The 16,310-nt window shown below is 41.1% G+C and overlaps 1 long non-coding RNA gene across 1 annotated transcript; it reads left to right on the top strand.

Annotated features, from left to right (window-relative positions):
- Nucleotides 1-699: 699 nt before the first annotated feature.
- Nucleotides 700-9,266, top strand: LOC148053266 (uncharacterized). Its single transcript, XR_015707975.1, has 3 exons — nucleotides 700-779; nucleotides 8,910-9,020; nucleotides 9,177-9,266. It is a non-coding gene; the product is annotated as an uncharacterized LOC148053266 (long non-coding RNA).
- The last annotated feature ends 7,044 nt before the right edge of the window (nucleotides 9,267-16,310 follow it).

The following is a 16,310-nucleotide window of genomic DNA, read 5'->3' as shown; positions in this document are numbered from 1 at the left end:
AGAAGGCATGTGAGCAATGGGCATAACTGGAGGAGTTTCCTACAGTGATTCAATTTCTTTTCCTCCTTGCTGATCTGCTGAACATAAATGTAAATATAATATTGATAGTAAAGGGAGCTAGAAAAAATAAGTTTTGCTTTATACAATGGTCTCTGCAGTAAAGTACTAGAAGAAATACACAAAATACTAAAAAACAAAGGGAAGACCCTGGACATTGACCGCATATAATATCAAAGGAAACCAAATGTATGTTGTAAAGTGGGTTTGTTTACTTTGTATAGTTACTGCAAAGGTGGACTATTTTCTTGCTGGATGTCCTTTGTTATCTGCTTGTGTCATGAGCCTTTCTTTTTGATCGCTATCAAACTTCACCTGTCCATCTTCCTTCCTTTTATTCCAGGATGGAATAGTTTTATTGTCATTGTCAGCCTTTCAGGAATAAATGCAAACTGTGGATCACAGAGTAGCTCAAGCAGCTGGAGCACAGCTGGATGCAGTGAGCGGCTGAGGGTGCCACTCCTCCAGCCCCGGCCGGCTGACCTACACTGATCTGCTTGTTCCAGACTCAGGAGGGAGCCAACACAGGCTAGCTAATAATTACTGCTGGTCACCTGAAAGCAATAACCCTCCACCCAGATTAGGAATGCCTTCTCAGCTGATATAAACTAACCTAGTCTATGTTTAGAGAGAAAAGGAAAGGGCAGGGGGGAAAGTAAGACTAGTACAGCTAACAGAAATGCCAGCTGAGAGGTGGAGGCTGCTGCTGGTTGCTGTTTCTGGTGAGTCTGGGACCCTCTCACAGCAGCTTGTGTGGCTGAAATGGGCTGGGAGATTTGCTTGGCCCAAGTGTGCAGCATAGTCTTAACCAAGGTCTGGTTATTGGGACACCAGCAGCAAAAGCCCTATGTCTTGAAAACTCTTGAGAGTTATTGGTGCTCCATTCAAACATCAGTTGCTTTGAGTAACACTAGGCAGTAATAGCTAGAGATTAAAATCCTGGACTGAGGTTTTAGAGATGCTTTTAAGCAATCTTAAAGTAACTCTGGATTGGGATTAAAGCAAATTCCTGATGCAGGCACTTCCAAACTGCATAGTCCAGCTTCAGTTCAGAAGCCCTAATATAATTTCTTAAAAACTATGCATTCCTAATTCTCTGAAAACCCTCATCCTTTTCCTTAATGCAGATGGCTCTGTGCTGCACTCTTTATAAATATAATTCAGACTGCTTTATTAAATAAAACAATAAGCTATCCCCATGACTTGCAACCAGAATAATGTCTGCCACTTAAGTAGCTAAATACATCTGCCTGATACAAGAAGAAAACTTAAAAGCACAAATCCTTTTCTCCAGCCAGCAAGCTGTTTCCTGATGAGGCTTTCAAAATGGGAATTTACTTCTGCTTCATTGTACAAATATCTGTATGCTGTGTTTCTCAGTATTTCTGTTAGCCAGCTGACACTACCCTTCACTGCTTTTTGGGTGTGCTACTGAATGCAACTAGATGTGGATTCCAGTGAGTTGTTTCTATCTCCTCTGAAGCTGTTTATTCTACTGTGAAGTAGCAAGTCAGTGGGGAAGCATGGGAAATTGTTGACTACTGAAAATGTTTCCCAGCGATTTTTGTGTTTCTCCAATCAGTTGGGGTGAAAGCAGTAATGCAGTTCCTAATGCTTATTCCTCAAAGCTTCCACCCACTTTCTTGCAGTTACTTCAGCAAGGATTTGCACTATCACTTCAATATGCAGACCTGTGTCTCTGAAATATGGTGGACAAGTATCTTTTTGTAGCTATGAAGTACGGCTATTTGGCAGGGGGATGAAGGGATTGAGAGCAGCCCTGCAGAGAAGGACTTGGGGGTACTGGTGGATGAAAAGCTGGACATGAGCCGGCAACATGCGCTCGCAGCGCGGAAAAGCAACCGTATCCTGGGCTGCATGAAAAGAAGCATGGCCAGCAGGTCGAGGGAGGTGATTCTGCCCCTCTACTCTGCTCTGGTGAGACCCCACCTAGAGCGCTGCATCCAGCTCTGGGGTCCTCAGCTCAGGAAAGACATGGAGCTGTTGGAGAGGGTCCAGAGGAGGGCCACAAAAATGATCAGAGGGCTGGAACACCTCTGCTATGAGGAAAGGCTGAGAGAATTGGGGTTGTTCAGCCTGGAGAAGAGAAGGCTGCAGGGAGACCTTTCAGTACTGTCCTGGTTTCAGCTGGGATAGAGTTAAAGGGGGCTTATAAGAAAGATGGGGACAAACTTTTTATCAGGGCCTGTTGCAATAGGACAAGGGGTAATGGTTTTAAACTAAAAGAGGGTAGATTTAGACTGGATATAAGGGAGACATTTTTTATGATGAGGGTGGTGAAACACTGGAACGGGTTGCCCAGAGAGGTGGTAGGTGCCCCATCCCTAGAATTATTCAGGGTCAGGTTGGACGGGGCTCTGAGCAACCTCATCTAGTTGAAGATGTCCCTGCTTGTTGCAGGGGGGTTGGACTAGATGACCTTTAAAGATCCCTTCCAACCCAAACTGCTCTATGATTCTATGATCTCAGAGAAAGAAAAGATGGGATTTTTTTCTCCAAAATGTCCATTGGGGATACAGAGCAATAGCAGCATCAAAGTCTCCAATTAATATGATGCAATCAACAACCTCAGTTTTAAGGATTTATCATCCCAGTTGTAGCCAGTCTGAAGGATAATTACCTTAAAGCTAGTGGTTCCACGCAAAACAAACCAGGAGGGATCTTGCACAGAATGAATGCATCTTGCTTTTGGATTATTTTAACAGAGTATGAGAACAGTTGCAAAAGTCCCTTGAATTTGTTAATTATGTTATCAACAGATTTTATAAATGAGGAAATATTTGCCTCTTGCCTCTCCTGTCTGTAACAATAAAAGGGTGGAAACAATTGGGGGGGGGCGGTGTGTGTGTGACTTTTTTTTTTTTTTTTTTAACTGCCAGGCTATGAAGGTTGTGGAGTTCTTCACCAAATATCTTTTCCTCTTGACATATGTGGGGACGGAGGGCAGGACAGGAGCTCCTGGACACAAATCTGACCTATACAGGCAAAAAACTTTGTACACAGCTCTGACCACAGCAGTATTCCCTGTAGAAACTTAGCACTGGAAAGATGGGAGCAAATGAGAGGTGGATATAACTGTTAGCAGGAGACATCTACTCAGTGCAGAGAAGGATGATGTGGAGCAACTACGGGTTTATGCGTAATTGTAGCTTTATTATGGATATTCATAATTATTGTGGATATGTAATACACAAATGCGACTGAGCACACTGCCTGGATTTGGAATCTATGCACTTTTTGTGAATGTCTTCCCTTCTGAGAATAAATATTGGTATTTTGTTGAAATGAGGGGGAGGGTGAAAAGAAGAAAGAACTGTGCATGGAAGCAAATAATCTGGGATTTCCACATATTTCATTTTAAGAATTAGCATCAGATTCAGCAGCTGTTCTTTGACTTGGTGTGTAATGAAACTAAGTTGTCCTAATTCTCAAGCATAAATCTGTTCTCTCTCCTGGACAGGGATATATTTTGCTTGAGTGATTTGCAACTGTACTAGGATATGCAGAATGTCCAGCCCTTCCCCTGTATGTTGTTTGTAGGAAAATAAGAAGAATAACTAGATGGTTAGGTGAGACAGTGTCTCCAATGGTAAGAACTATTAAATTGTAATAAAAATGAACTGCAAAGAAGGCTGCAAAAATATTTGAAGCATACATAGAGACTGGTCTAACACTGTTACAGAAAGCAAGAGAGAATAACATCTTGCCAGCAGTTTTCTGAACTTCCTCATAATTTTCTATTTGAGTGGTTTGAATTCTCTATCTATCAATACAGGGTGGTGTTAATCTTGTTGAGAATGCCTTTTTCCAGAGTAGACCAAAGAAGAAAGGAGCTGCAAAAGCCATCAGACAGCTATGCCTTCCTCCCTGTGGAGAACAGGTCTTCGTTTGTAAGCCAATTTCTCAGCTGTGGCTGAGTAGTGCCTAGAAAACCACCCAGGCTCAGTGACTAGGTCTAACAACAGTTAACTAGCAGTAACTGGTTGTTACTACCAGAAGACTTAGAGTTACCTGACTGACAGATCATCTAATCTAACCTGCATGTGACCTTTCTTCAAGATTTCCTTTGTATTGCAGTTGTTCACCATTTTAATAAAATTTAAAAAAAAAAAAAAAAAAAACAACAAAACAAAAAAAAAAAACCACCAAACTGGCTTCCAGCTATGGTAGCTATTACACGACAGCCCTATACTGGCCATAGCATGGATAAACCAATGGATTAGAAAAATTATGGGCAGGGTAAATTTGCTATCAGTTCATCTACTACTTTTGTGAAGTAAGAGAAACAGTACAGAAGTGTTTTATACACCTGGGATGTTATGACCTGACTGAGCCAAAGGCAGGACAGTCAAATGGCAGGGAGAGGGGGGAATGAAACTTCACTGAAATGGATTAATCCTGAAAAGTTTTGACTTCTTTCTTGCTTTCTGAAGATGCCTGGGGAGACTCTTGATAGAATATGAAGCTTCTTTCTAGCTAGAACAGTGGGTCCAAATGGCAAGGTAAAATTAAAGCTGAAGAATCAGAAGGTGTGATGCTTTGCTACACGGGGACACCTGCCAGCTCAGGTGGCACACAGTGCACAAAGACCTGGATCTTCTGCTGCACCTGTTCCCTTGTGAGGAGGGGACTGGATTAGGTTGGAATTTGTTCATGTCAGTAACAAAGGTATCATATTGGAAGAGGATTAGACACAATAAGAGGTCATCTCTAACTATGTATGTATATAGACTACACAGGCTATCATTCTGTCATAAGGCACAATCCTTGCCGAGGTAACATCATGTCTGGTAACACTTTGCGCAACTCCTGGCAACATAGCATACCATATTAGCACTCCCTTGTTCACTGTAGCGCAGCAGTTGCAATTCTTCTTGCATGCTCTAGAAGGATTATCACCAGTAAACAGCTTGTTGTTTAACTTCTGGGGGAGATGTAATACCAGAGTCAAGAATTATCCAAAGAGAGGGGCTATGCAATAAGTCATTCAAGACAATCTTAAGGATTGCGGCAAGTGTTTTAGAGCTCCAGCTGATGCTGTAGAGAGCATCTGTAGCAATGCGTGTTGGTAGCATCGATTTCTTCTGTTACCAATGAGTAAAGCTTGAAGATCACAGAATCAAACAGCTTAGCTGACAGTGCAGAAGATGCTGTTTGGGATTATGATGTAACCTTTGATTCCACTGACTGCATGTCAGCCAATTCCAACTAAAATCCACTAGGATGTTCAAAGCACTGAGTATGTGATGTGATATTCAGTGATGCAGTGTGTATTTGGTGATAAAAGTAGAAGTTGTTTTATGCTTTAGGTGAGCTTCATCTGGATTGTTGCAGAATGACTCATCTTTTGTGGACATCTAATAGAGGCCCTCATGAAAGAAGCTATTTGTCTCAATTGACTGTAAGAGGCATCTCTACAACTAGCTCCGATTAATATCTCTGTTGCAGATATTTCAAGTTAAAAGTCAGGATCCATCTCACCATCTGTTGTTGTCGAAGGCAAAAATCACCACATATACAAAACAGGAGCATTTTCCCATCAGTTTGTGTTCTCAGATTGCGGTAGCCAATACTCCACGGACACAAATAAGCCTGGCACTCTGCAGTAGGCAGGTCAGGGGTTGATTGCTCCGGGCAAGCTCTAGTTTGAAAGCTAGATGGCTTCATTAAGGTATTGGTGTGCTTGAGCAAATCCATAAGCCTTCCTCGTGATGTACTTGCTTTCAAATCAGACCTGGCTCCCATCTAGCCAGCTTGGGTTAGATAAAGCGAAGGTAGGTCATTCAGCAGTGGTGCACCCTGCACACACCAGGCAGAGGTGGTGTTGAGCACAGGAATCTTCTAAGGAAAAATAGCACAGACTACTGAAAAACTAGAGGTGAATACACATGATGCTGTTAGACAACGGAAGCCGAAACATCAGTTTAGTAATGAAATTCTATGATAAAAATTTCTATTTCATAACACACTTCATAAAGTCTTAGCCCATGTTTGGAAATTCCCTTGCTTCCAGGTGTTCTTAGTCCTAATTTACCTGTATAGGCTAATAATAGTGCTCTCACTGTGCCATAATCTAGTTTATCTGATTCTACCAGATTACCAGATCTAGGTAGCTCTGAACTCATCAGACTAATGGGGAGGGAGCGGGGAAGGGAATAAAACAAACAAAAAAAGGTAAGCTTTTTCTGTATTAGGGAAAGAATCAAAGTCAATTGGGGGACATGAGGATTCATAATTTCAAATGCATGACTGAAGGTGATACGTGCTTGTTAATGCTGGGTCCATTCTCCACTACACCAACAGTGCTCAAATGCCCACAATCATTCTCAGAAATATACTGGACCAATTTTCCAGAGAGATGAGCAGATGCATCCCATCTGGGCTATGATCTCACAGGATCCTCCAAATTGCTAGGTTATAACTCTGTTTAATCTCATATTTTCCTATGTTTATATCACTGAGTATAATATGTGTTTCTTATTACAAAAGTGTTTAACAATTTCACTTAACATATATTGCAGGCCTCTGTTCTTTCTCACAGTGCCTTGAAACTCAGATGACTGCTTCTGAAGTAAAATCACATGCAACTTGCTAATTTATCTGCATAATATAAAATACAAATATACTAAATATCTAAGTTTATATCTAATTTATGTATTTGTCTCCTAGCAGTGACTGTCATAATCTATAAATTCAAGAGCTACGTAGAGATATTATGGGAAAAAAATAAAGTAAATGCTTAAACTATTCAACTTAAACCTATTAGAAGTAATTGTCTGCTTGACTTCTAACATTTTAGTGAAGAAGGGATTGGTTCATGAAAATAATTTTGGCCTTCTTTTAAGCAACTCCTGGTAGAATAGTCATTAAAAGTGTCAACATATTTCTTAAGCAGAGAAAGATATTTTTCACTCTTTCTAATATATGCTCAACAATAATTTTACTGATGGGGTTAAATGATAATGCCAGAAATCGCTATGTGATAAGGGAATTCTTTAGAATACTTGTAAATAGCTCCAGTTTCAAGTCATTTATTTAGTCAAGCATTCACTGGCACGTTTGAAGTATACGTGCATCTCGGGTTTGCTGGGACTGCGCTGTGTGCTCCCCTGTTGTAGTGCTTCACGTACGTTTCTCTGGAAACTCCCCTGTCACATTCAGTATCCTTGTGTTAGGAGAAACACATACGTTCAAGCTTAAATTACTAGTTTTAAGTGTTTTGTATACATGTAAGTAGAGCATACAGAGTTGTACAAGTTTACAAACTATGTTTACAATTACACCAGTGGGATACAGATCTGAACGTTTCCAAATTTCAAGCCATAACAAGCTCTGGGGCTTTGGTGTGAGACTAATTGTAAGCTGAGGATAAGGCTAATTACTACAGCATAAACTGACCTAGTAAGAGAAACCAGATCCTTTAATCCCGTAAATGTACAGCTCAGTTAAATGCTGAAGCAGTAGTTCTTAGGCGGGGGGTGCCAGAGGGTTACTTGGTCTCAAAGACCATTGCAGTTTAATAGATGACATCTCACAGAAGTGAAGCAGCTTGCCCAGAGTCATAAACCAAGCAGGTGGCTGTAGCCCTGCACGCCAGGCCAGCTGGAATCCAATGAGGCACACGCTGCGGCTCTTCGGGGGTTGTACAATAGGCGTTTTGTGAAGGAAGAAATGAGAGAGCCTGGCCTTTGCTGGGGACAAATGTGTAGGGATGAGGAGGTTTTCCCAGTAAGAGACATACTGAGCAAAACTATTTGGGGGTTCCTGTTATTAAAATCACTGCGCAGGGGCGTAGCGGTCTGTACCAAGCAGTCTGTAGTGAATAGCTATAGGAAAACCCCAGAAAGAAATAGGAAGTCAAAGGGCGTCGTTCTGGAGAAATAGAAAGCTGAGTAGCTGTGCGACCAGAGAAGGCAGTGCCCTGCAGCCTGGGCTTCTGGACCTGGAGGGTGGCATGCTCCCAACAGCAGCTTCAGCTGCAGAAATGCTGCACAGCAAAGACAAAGAAAGTGCTTTGACCTTCTAAGAAAAAAGATAGCAAGGGAGAATATATATTGGTTATAACAGGGAAGGTGAAAGACTGCCTTTAAAAAAAGCTACGGGTCTTGGACTCTTGCTTATACCAGAAGGCAAGAACTTATAGTTTGCCCAGAACAAACAAAAATCATAAATCAGTTAGAAGTACTGTCTGTAGTATTGAGATCAGAAAGGCTACCAGGCAGATCAGCACAGTCTTTCCCCTGAATTTATACATCGCTTCTAACAATTCCATTGTCTCCATAAATGTTTATTTTCAGCTTTATATCGTTCAGTTATGAAGAGTTCTTTGGGCTTAGGTATTGTGGACTTCTCAGTGTTAAGATTACCACAACAGTTACAGACATTGCATTTTTCTGTTTTGTTTTTCCTCTGATTAACGGAGCTGCAAAGTAAAAATTAAAAGAAAAATCTTATATTTAATTTTTAATCATATTTGGAAAATTATTATTGTATGCAAACATATATGCATTTTTTTGTGCAGGGTGAATGAAAAGCCTATGGTAACATTTAGTGCATATCTCTGGCTATTAAGGCTAGGCACTCCTACTCACAAAGCATTAGCCACCTCATTACACATACATTAAGAGAACAGGTTTTGGTAACAGGCAACATTACATGCCTTCCTTGATAAATGGCATGCGCCTTGGGAAAAGTCCTGTCAGATGTGGGAAATGTATGGCAGATGTCCGGGAGCTGCTCTGTGAGCAGCCTGGTGGCACTGATTAAAACTCCACTAAATTGTATTAGCAAGTAGGTTTGCTATTGCCAAAAAGAAATTAAATCTCTTTCAGAGTCAGAGACCTAAGACATTATCCAGAGCAACAGTGTTTATACGTGACCAGGCAGAGGAGCTATTGCATTTCCAAAAGGAAGGAATCTACGCAAGCATCGTGGAAGCCAAGGTTTGACCATATAGAAACACTCTGCCATGCAGTAACATAAGCAGGCTTCCTCTGAACATTTTGAGGAAGAAAGGCAGCAAGTGACAGAAAGCTGTGCAAATTGCACGCCCTACATGTAGTTGTGCCCGTGCACCACAGTGAAGGTATTTGTTTTAGTGACAGCGCAACTGAGATGAGAATTTGGCTGCGGGACTCAAGTGAAGACCTCTGTAAGCAGCGATGGGGGAAGGACGGCGTGACACGGAGAGCACGCGGGGCTTCGCAAAAGCTTCCCAGCAGCCATGAGTGAGGCAGTTGGGACTGTCTGCCTTGTGTGATAAGGCATGATGCCTTATGTAAACAAATAAAAATAATATTCTTCTTGATCTATAGCTGTACTAGCTTTATAGAGCTCAGTAGTGAGAGAATTAAAAATCTGTGCTATTTATTTTCAGTCCCTGAGGCTAGAAGAGTTGGCTCAAAGCAGAGTCATCTACTGGTTAGCATGATTATTTGGAGGTCACATTTAGAAACATGTCATTTTAATTGTATTCCTGAAGCTGGATCTGTCCACATGTAATGGAGTTACACCACAGATTCTGTCCCCACTGCCCATGTTACTTGCATTAAAGAAATCTTTTGCTACCTGCATCTTGCAATATTTGATCTTCATGGATTAAGGAGTCTCACCAATTTTCTGGGGGAGATTTCCCTTCACAGGGTAGTGAGGAGATGCTGATTCATGACATGTTTCAGGTTTCAATGCTGCTTATTATGCCAGCAGTGTCCAACCATGAGCTCGGCTGTTGATGAGACAGACTCAGTATAGTCCAGCTTAAAATTTGTGGGAATAAAACTGGATTTTTAAACATAATTCTAGTAATTTAAAGTTGTTTGTAATATTAAAATGTCTGGCGGAGAAAACCACTTTTTGCATACAGAACAAATACGGTTTTCTTTTACTTTGAAAGAGGGGGTTATTTATTTATTTATTATTTTTCAGAGTATGGCTACTGTAGCCATGACAACAGTGGGTGCCTAGAAGAAAAGTGTGGAGATGCAACAGACATGCCAGAAATACATTATCTGTCAGGATAAAAGATTGCTTCAAGACCTCTGAGTCACAAAACCAAAGTCCCTTAGAGGGTACATTAACTCATATTATTTTTAATCCAAGAGAGGCAGGGTGACCTCCTTGGCAAGGCAAGTGAATGAAAAAAAACCCCAACGAACCAAACAAAAAACCCCACCTTTACTCAATCCCTGTCTTCATTCCACTTTCTAGGACCTTGACTAGTATATTAGAGTTACAGCGCTCATTTTAAACAATAAAATTGGTGGGTTTTTTCCTTCTATCTTAAAATGACAAATATTTTTAAAATTTCAGTTTCAATAAAATGTAACAACATGAATGTCTTTGCAGAAATGTTAATGTGAAGAAAGGGAGGAAGGAAGGAAGCAAGGTCGATCTTTTCCCTCTGCCCATAGCCAGATATTCATGGACTTGGTTCCCCTTCCATCCCAGCTGGAATTTAGGATGGAGGACAAAGGCACCCCATCACCTTCAGTGGGAATCTTTCCCTTGTCGTCAGTGCGTACTGGTTCAGACCCTCAGGCTGTATTTCCCTTATACCCAGAATCATAATGCAGGCAGCATACTAAAGTTTTCCAGGCTCCTGGAAACCTCATCAGGCTTCCTGATGTAGCTCCACGTAGCCTCACGTGTACGTTGGGCTAGGATGCCTGCAGGTAAGTGCCCACTGCCAGAACGATGAGGTAAGTTTTGGTTTACTTACAAACTTCTGATGCCATCGCTACATTACATGGGATCCCACCCAGGAGAGGATCCCTTCATTGACTGCAAATCACGCTGTAAAGCCCACGGCGTAGCCAGATATATGTCCGTGTTCCATGTGCCTGGTCCATCCATCACACAGAGATGAGAGTCTTCATCTTTCCCTTTTGAGCAAGCTTACAAACAACCTGCAAGAGTGTATCCACACTGTAGGTTCAAATTAAATTTGACATTGAGACTGGGTTTTGATTTGTGTTCAAAATGACTTTAAAGTGTACTTATTTTGAATGAATTAACTCCATAGTTATATTATGGCCTCAGCCTGTATACCTACGGCAAATGCGACTGGCAATTCCTTATCCCTATGTGCAAGCATACGATCTGCACAAGAAAGAATTGTGGGATCCCCCCTCCCTACTGTGTGTAGTGCTCGAGCTGCAGTGCAGAATAAATGCTGCCAAGCGTTAAACTAGCTCGGTGTGCTGTGCTCCAGTGAAGACGATTGCCTTGTCATTGGGTTTGCATTACTTCTCCGCGTACCCGACCACATTATGGTTTTCCAGCAATGTTGTTTTCTCTGTCTCATCTTGTTTCAAAGATGCACAGAGTGTTCAAGGGCTCTCGGGGAACTTGTGATCAGTTGAGACAAAGTTGGCAGAGCCTGAATGAGAGAGTAAGTCTCTAAAGTACCCTATGGATGGAAAAATGTGTCATTTGTACAGGATTTCAGTAAACCAAGTCTTCGTGATATGTGCTTATGGACTAAAGAGGTGAAATCAGACATTTGTCAGTGTTTCAAGACCTAGTATGTTCCTCACAGTGATTGTAGGGATGATTTTTTTCAGTCTAATATTTGTGTCCAAACACTTTCTATTGCAAGTGAGCTATGGAATGTCAGAATTAAATAACCATCAGTTCTGATGATTTCAGCATGGAAATAGACTTTGTTTAAGAAAGGTAGATTTGCTTAAATACAGCAAATTCTGCTAAGTTCTAGGCAAACATAAATCAATATACAGCTAACCCTAAAATCCATGTATATTTTAAAATTTAGGAGATGACTCTTCACTTGCAAGCCAACAGTGCCATCCGCTGATTTTTGTATGTTTTCACGCAGATATTCTTCAAGATGTTCTAACACAACAGGTGATCCTGAAAGCATTTTTAAGGATGCCTTTATGTTGCTTGCTTAAGAGAACAGAATCCTTTTGAACAGACCAATAAATAATATAGAAAAAAATCTATTTCATAGTCTGGTGGGGTGTTTAATGGATTTGATCCTCACATCTGGAGAGGAATTTCTTTCCTTTTGCAGGAAGTTGACTTGTATTAGTTAGACACCTTCTCATCCTCACCAGCCAAAAATTCCAATGTCAAAGAAAAATCTAAAGATCAGATGGAATTGAAGATCCTGGTTATAAAATATTAACCCTTATTCATTACCAAAGGTCCTGAATTTGTGCTGATATCATGCATCACTGTTTCAACCTATTTTATGCTATAGAGGGCACACAGAGGCCTTATATAGACCTGTACAAAACCACTCCTCTGCCAAAGGCTGTAAACACACACAGACACTCATCCCCTGAAGGGAAAGTGTTTTGATCCAGGATATAAAATCAGTTCCCATACTACAAATGAAAAGGTCATGCATTAGTACTCCCAGAATTAGGGCTGTTTGTTTATTTACATATTTACTTATTTTTAAAGGAAGCCAGGAGGTAGGAGGGATTATTTAATTAATACTTGGGGGTTTTAAGCCTTTAATGTTTGTGTTTTCAAATAATGTTCTGTAGCTGTAAGGGCTAGAATCCTATTTATTTTTGTTCAGTTTGGCTTTGGTTTGATTATGTGAAAGCGCAGATAACCACATAAGTACCTGAGATACAGATCTAGGAAAGACAGAAAACTTTTTATACAACTGTGAGAAGCCACACTGTAATTTTAAGAATCAAAAAGCAACCATGCAAGTTACTTTTATGGTTACATTATACCTGCGTAGTTACACTGAGGCTGACCATACTGCTATCCTTGTTCTGCAATCTGGTTCTGAACTGAAGGGCGTCCCTCTATTAACGGTGGGAGCAGCCCCGATGGATAGCACTGTGCTATTGCCGCAGGCTCGCATGTGCATGCTTACATTCCTATATTTTCCTGGGGCTGCAATGTAAGCTAGCTCTTGCTCTTATTTCCATAAGATCTTGTCATGTGTAGAAGGAAAATCTTTTTCTCTAGTTAATTACATTTGTCGTAACTGCTCTTCTCAAGCATCACTTCTTAATTGCCTGTTAGAAGCTTGGTAGCTTTGTATGTTGTTCAGGTAAACGTTTTGTATGCCATAGTAATGAATGTGAGCCTTCTAAATTTGAAATAAAATAGTTAAATTCTGAAATATTCTATAAGCAGATGATGTTGGAATGACATCTTGTTGGGGGCGGGGGAAAAACATGAGCCCCTCCCTCCCAACAAACCAAGAGAATCACTTCTCTAATAACCTATTAAAGAAGCAGTTGGTTTTAACCGTAGTAACTGTTTTTCTGCAAACCTCAGCAGCAGCAAGTAGGTGGCACTGCACGATCATTTGAGAGACTGCAGCCTGCCATGCAGAGCTGCGCTCCCTCCCCCGGGCACCCTCACAACTCCCTGAGGAGCAAGTGCTCTCCAGTCCTCGGGCTGATGGCAGAGGCAGTCTCGCCACAAAAAAATGTTATAAGAAAGTATGAAAATATATCAAGATAGTTGATATCTCAATTTTTTTAAAATTTAGATTGTTAACAATGGATTAAATATGTTCTCCTGTTAAATTTACTTGTAGTCTTTTACATTAAATATATGGCTATATGAGTACCTGCATCTATAGATTATATATATACACCTACACCATGCACACCATCTGAATAAGATAAAAGCGTACATGATGTTAAATGATATTTTTTCCTAAATTCTAATTCCTGGACAAGTAAAAACCAAGAAAGTATGTCTTTGGTACAACAGTTCTTGATCATGGTTCTTGGATCACGGTTCTTGGCGTGTACCTGAACATTACTTGTCACAAGGAAAAAGAAAACCTGTAACACAGCTACTTAAGATCGCTCCTCTGGTGTTTTCTTCAAAGGCAGAACATCTAGGAGCTAATCAGGAGTGGTCAGTATCATCTCAGGGTTTTTCACTCTAAGCAAATACATTCATCTTATTACATCCTCCTACACCATATTGCTAACTCTCAGGGCACCCATGCAGGCAAATAGTCAAGGCATGCACCTAAGGCGGGCGATGTCTGAACACCTGCTCCACAGAGTGTCTCCCTTTCCAAGGACCATGTCAGCCAATGTGCATACAGACTGCTGGAAGCAAGGACTGGAAGGCAAGGTTCACCTTTGCAGCCATGCCACTGAGCGCGTTCGAGTCCCCCGTGCCAGCTTTCCTTCCCATCCCGTGCACCTTGCAGCGCTGACTGGGCCATTGCCCCAGGCTCAGCAAGCGGGCAGGGGCTGCCTCCCACCTTCCCCGGCTCGTGCCCTTCTCTAGCTGGGGGCCGGAGACTTTCCGGCCCCAGTGACTGGGAGTTGGACCCCCACCAGGTTTCCTACATCTTTAATCGCTTCCTGCTCTGCAAAAGCACTGTACCACTGCTAACTCCTGTGTTTACACCAGGGCATGCCCTCCTTGGTTAGAAAGCTGCCCTCCGGGTGGAGGAGGTGATACCGAGAATCCCAAGTACATGGGTACTCCTATCTCAGAAACTGGAAACCGTTCAGATATTATCACAAGCTTTGGGTTTTCTGCTTGTTGGATGCAGGCAGGTTTAATTCAACATTAAAGGATGAGGAGTTACCATTTGCAGGAGCCTTCACCTTACCGTGGGCTCTGTGTGTAACTAAATTGGGTTCCCTGAAACACACTGCTGGGCTTGGGGCTGCTGAGGCTTTGCATCATTTATGTGGGCCACTGACATCAAGAAAGCTGGGTTTTTTCCCCCTAGTAGAAATGCTTTGATTTCAAAAATATTTATCTTAATAAATTGCTGTCCTTCAGGTTCCACTCATCCAAAAACTAATAGCCTCTAACCTATATAATCTGTTTCCTTCTGCCCCGGCAGTAAAGGATCGACATTTTTTCAGTCTTCTTCCCCTGTTATATCCAAATGGCAGATGAACACACTATAACTTCTCAGCATTCCCACCATCATACCCTGGGGTTTGATTTATTTCCACACATTCATTTCCAGGTATGAATTGTTTCATAACATTTTAAGAGAAAAAGACAAGTTTTTAAAAAGTAAAAGCAAGAGCCAAGAGGTGGAAGAACAAATAACTGGGACTTGGGGAAAGAGAGCAGTTTCAAGGTATACAAAAAGAGTGATCAGAGATGGAGCCTAGGAAGGGAAGACCTGGGAACAGGAAGAGAAATATGCTGATTTTAAAAGCTGCAGCACTGACAGCTTCTGTGGGTTTAGTGCTACGTTTTGGTGTTTTTCTTAATGCTCCACTTTCTGGTGTTGGATGGTTATATGCAGTTTCATGTTTGTATGGTTTAGGGGAGAAAAACTTGATTCAAAATCTTTAAGGTATATTTGAATAAGAGTTAAGTATTCTAAAGAAATTGCTATATTAGCCATACTTATTTATTTAGATGCAGAAGAAAGAATACAACGCTGAACAGTAAAGCAGGCCCATACACCCATGTGAACCTTCATAAGTGCTGTCCTGCTGACGTCACTGGCAATACTAACAGGGAGATTGATTCCCAATTTCAGCATTAGATTTTTAATTTGGCATATAAGCCTAGCTCCACTTAATTAGCTTGCTCTGTCAATAAACGTGAATGAAAACCCATGCCAGTGGACTGTTTACTTTCCCAAGATGCCACTTTGCTAATCAAACTATGCAGAAAAGCCTAACAGATACATGTGAAAATAAAGCAAGTATTCATTTTATGATCAAAATTGCACAAACCTTCACAAAGTCCTTCACAGCTTAACTGTAATTCTTTCCTTATGAGAGTGTAGCTGATAGAGACATAACCAGCGGTATACAACCTACAGCTTTTTTTCTGTTCAATCAACCATCCACATGCTCACCTTTATACAAATGCTTAAACTGTATTTGATTAAAAGATAAATCTAGGAGTTGATATATATTCTCATACTGGGGCCATCACTCTTATTCTCATGGCTGAGTTAAATAGTTTGGTTAACTGATATGAAAATGGAATTTGTGCAGGTGGAAAAGCCTGCTATGCCTGTGCTCATTTATATCACAGTTTGGGACAAAAATCTCAGATTACTAGATCCATGGTACAATAAAATGTTCCCCAAAATGAATTTAGGTATGTTTGAACGTTCTGTGGCACTGCTTTTGATTGAAACGAAGTATTTGTCAGTGCCTAAATAGAAAGATTTTCCTGGGGATTAATCTTCATTTAAGCTCTAATTACTGTGCTGTGCCACAGGTGTCTCCTGTCTTCATTACTCTGCCTGCATCCAGCTTTCTACCTGGGCAGCACCTCCTCTGGTT

The sequence above is a fragment of the Nipponia nippon genome, unplaced genomic scaffold, assembly GCF_047370975.1.
Source record: "Nipponia nippon isolate SJK-2023a ecotype South Korea unplaced genomic scaffold, ASM4737097v1 scaffold_4, whole genome shotgun sequence".
In the NCBI taxonomy this organism is placed as follows: domain Eukaryota; kingdom Metazoa; phylum Chordata; class Aves; order Pelecaniformes; family Threskiornithidae; genus Nipponia; species Nipponia nippon.
The sequence above is the reverse complement of the archived record's forward strand: the minus strand, read 5'-3'. Positions and strand labels throughout refer to the sequence as shown.